This window comes from Hypanus sabinus, chromosome 31 (assembly GCF_030144855.1).
Source record: "Hypanus sabinus isolate sHypSab1 chromosome 31, sHypSab1.hap1, whole genome shotgun sequence".
NCBI classification, from domain to species: Eukaryota; Metazoa; Chordata; class Chondrichthyes; order Myliobatiformes; family Dasyatidae; genus Hypanus; species Hypanus sabinus.
Genome location: NC_082736.1, coordinates 10,268,785 through 10,272,394, shown reverse-complemented (window position 1 = coordinate 10,272,394; position 3,610 = coordinate 10,268,785). Strand labels below are relative to the sequence as shown.

General features: G+C 45.9%; 2 non-coding genes across 2 annotated transcripts; both read right to left on the bottom strand.

Moving 5' to 3' along the window:
- Positions 1–1,623: 1,623 nt before the first annotated feature.
- Positions 1,624–1,695, bottom strand: trnaa-ugc (transfer RNA alanine (anticodon UGC)). Its single transcript has one exon. It is a non-coding gene; the product is annotated as a tRNA-Ala (tRNA).
- Positions 1,696–2,284: 589 nt separating this feature from the next.
- On the bottom strand, positions 2,285–2,356 carry trnam-cau (transfer RNA methionine (anticodon CAU)). Its single transcript has one exon. It is a non-coding gene; the product is annotated as a tRNA-Met (tRNA).
- Positions 2,357–3,610: the final 1,254 nt, after the last annotated feature.

Here is a 3,610-nt window from a genome sequence, read left to right as displayed (position 1 = left end):
TTAACATTTCTGTTCGTCGTTCGTCTGCCATTTTAGCCCAGTGTTTCTCTTTCCGAATGTCTTACGGCCATCGTGTGCTGGTCTCGCCCCATCAGAGATGTCCCCCTTTTCACTTCCCACCCAACTTCTCTCCTTCTTTGACACTGAAAGTTATCTTCTTCTCTCAGCATTTCTAACCGAGTGTCACGATCAGAAAGGTTAATCCCGTTTCATCACTCACAAGTCTTTCGTGAGGTAATGATTGTTTCCTGTATTGTCTGCTCAATCAGTTCAATACCAGACACAGCTTCATGAAGCGGAGACCAAGATATGCTGGACAATCGCTGAGCACGACAGGAATTGTCGTTTTACCCGCGAAATTCTCAAGAAATCTCAGAAAATGATGGAGTGAGTGGATGGAAACTTAAATTGGAAGCACAAGTATTTTTTTTTATTTTTTAGTGAAATGTGTGTTGTGTACACAGGTGACCTGACGGGGATTTGCGGTAAAATATTGTGCTGAAGAATAGCAGATGATGGTTTGGATCTGCCGGCCTCTGGATAACGGGCCCAGCACATTCCCTCCGCGCCATTCTGCTGATAGGTAAATAGCTCTGTTCTTCTCCTGTCTTTTTATTTGTTAATTTGGCCGCTTTCCCCCGATTATCTATTGTTTTGTTTGTTTGAATATATTGCCTGTCTAATTTCCCTCGTCTCTCTCTTACGCTTTTAACTTCCTCCCCGTCCTCCTCTCCCTGTTCATCGCTTCCTACCCCATCCGGTTATTATCCGGTGTCTGTGCTCCGACCCAGCAGGATATCTCGCTCCCGACATTTCAGCAACGGATGTGATATTCATTATCATTCTGACTATATTCCTACGGCCCTGCAGTCAGACACACTGGTTATCTCCCTCTGTGTCTTCTTGCCTTCCTTCTCTCTGTCTGCGGCTGTTATTTAGGTTATAAACACAGGAGATTCTGCAGATGCTGCAAATCCAGAGCACAGAATGCCGGAGCAAATGACCAGGTCAGACAGCATCTGTGGGGAGGAGTAAACAGTTGATGTTTCGGGCGGAGATGCCCCCTGGCCCGCTGAAATTCTCCTCCACTTTCTGTCTGTTACTTTAGTCAGACTTCGACGTGACGAGCAGCGACGGCAGTCTGAGGTGCAGCGGAGAATACCCCACACTCCGGGATTTATTTTACCAATCCCGAGTCCTGTTCACCTGCCAATCCGTCCATCTGATCGAATGAAGTTCAGAATTCCCATAGTTCTGAATGGACCGCAAATCACTGGGTCTCAATGTTAGAATCTCTTTCCTTTGTATGGTCTTGCCGTCGGATGCCTTGCCATTCTCATACCAGACGGTTTAGAAAGTGGTTAAGAGACCTAAAATAAGAGTGTTTAGTGCTAATGTAAAATAAAAGCTATATTAGAATAATGATAAGGAAATTCTCAATCCTCAGGAGGTGGACACATCGGTGTGCTTTCTTGGTGATCTCTGTGGCTTTGGTGGTCCACTTTCTCGAGGAGTCATTTTTTTTTGCGGTAATGAGCGGTTAGACTGCACCTTCCTGATTTAGGAGTGTCCACGTTGAGACTCACGTTGAGTTGGAGCTTCAAAATTCAATGCTCTCTAGCGTGGAGATGCCGGGGATTGAACCCGGGACCTCATACATGCAAAGCATGCGCTCTTCCACTGAGCTACATCCCCACTTTAAAAGCAGAACTGTTCAGGTCCAAACCTTCCTGCATATCACAATTGAGATACAGAGTAATCATTGATAACACAGATAATAACGAACATTGCTTCCTCTGCGACTGGCGAGGACTCGGGAATCCTTTCCGATTCAGCTACTTTTTTGTCGAGCACCGGCCAGTGGACACTCTCCATTTGTGCCTGATTGTGCAATGGGATGAAGAGCATTCTCCAGCAGGATTTATTGTCTGAGAAATCGATACAGCGAACGATTTGGAAAATCGAGAGAGAGAAAGAGAGAGAGAGAGGGACTCCTGTGCAAGGTCTTCTCATCTTTTTCTCCAGTCCTGATGTAAGATCTCGGCCGGAAAGGCGGAGTGCGCTCTTTTCCTGGCCTGCAGAGAATAGATGATATTAAGATACCTCGATGCACGAAGGGTTAATCTTTCCAACCAAATAGAAACCTCCGCAAAAGTGAAAAAGGAAAACAGATACAAGTACATTCCAGCCGAAAGCCAGTTGATTTCCTTGAATCTACCCATGATGGGATGGCCTCGTATTTTAAAGCGCACTCACAGAATATTGTTGTTGGCAGCAGCTGACATAGCAGAGGATGGTTTCGATCCATCGACCTCTGGGTTATGGGCCCAGCACGCTTCCGCTGCGCCACTCTGCTATGAAAATAACAAAATTGCTCTTCCATGAATGATGTGCAATCTCTTGCGTGTGCGTGTGTCGTTCTGAGCGTGTTTCCGCGTGTGTGTCTTGGTGTGGATGTGTGTTTTTGCGTATCTGCATAAGTCCGGGTCTATGTTTCTGTTTGTGTCTGTGTCGGTGCTTGTATATGTCTTTGTCTTGACAATGTCTGTGCATGTCTCAGTCTGTGTCTGTGTCTGTATAATGTCCGCATCTCTGTCTGTGTCTGTTTCTGTCTATGGTGTGTCGATGCCTGTATATGTTTAGGTCTTATCTGTGTCTGTGCCGGTGTCTGTACATGTCTGGGTCTCCGTCTGTGTCTGTCCATGTTGCATCAATTCCATCTTTCCCGCTTATTCATACCCAATTACTTCACTTCTGTTGATAATTCCTTGTTTTACCTCTTTCTGTCTCCACTTTCGTTTCTTTCTTCCTTACTTTCTGGACCACCCAGTTATTCTCTCTGTGTCGTTTATGCTTTATCCCATCTTGCACCTCGTTCCACATATTTCACCATTGAATGTGCTTTACCTTATTTAATTGTTAACATGGACAATTCATCCATCTTCTGGGGCTTCTTATCAAAAAGCAACATTTTGAGCCACACTCGGAAGTCACTACATTCAATCCCGAGGTCCCATTTACGTTCCCACCCTGTCCTGATCATTGAATAAGTTTTGGATTCCAAGTTGAACTGGAAGTTCACCTCGCCTCCCTGTGAACGGAACTCGCGGATTTAGATGCGGACTTGGTTTCCGCATCGCAAGTACGTACCTCAAACAATCCCTTCATCGGGATTTAGTTAGACCATAAAACCATACGACATAGAAACAGAAATCGGTCATTCAGCTCAGCGAGTCTGCTCCGCCGTTCCATCACGGCTGATCCCGGTTCCCACTCAACCCCATGCACTTGCATCCACCGCAGTCTGCGGCTGAAATTCCACAGATTTGTTACTCTGGCTAAAAACAAGATCCTCCTTACCACAGTCCCCCACCATAGGAAACATCTTCTCCACGTCCACCTTGTCTTGGTCCTTCAACCTTCAGTAGGTTTCAATGAGAATTATAGTTGTTGCTCTCATGTTCGGAAGATCACGGCCGAGCTTCCGTCCCTTCCCGAAATGTGCGGGTGTTTTTAGTATTCCCCTGCCGAGGACTGATATACAGCAAGGAATGATTCTAAACTGTCCCACGTGTCACAGGATTATCCCGGCGTCTCAACGAGGCAATGA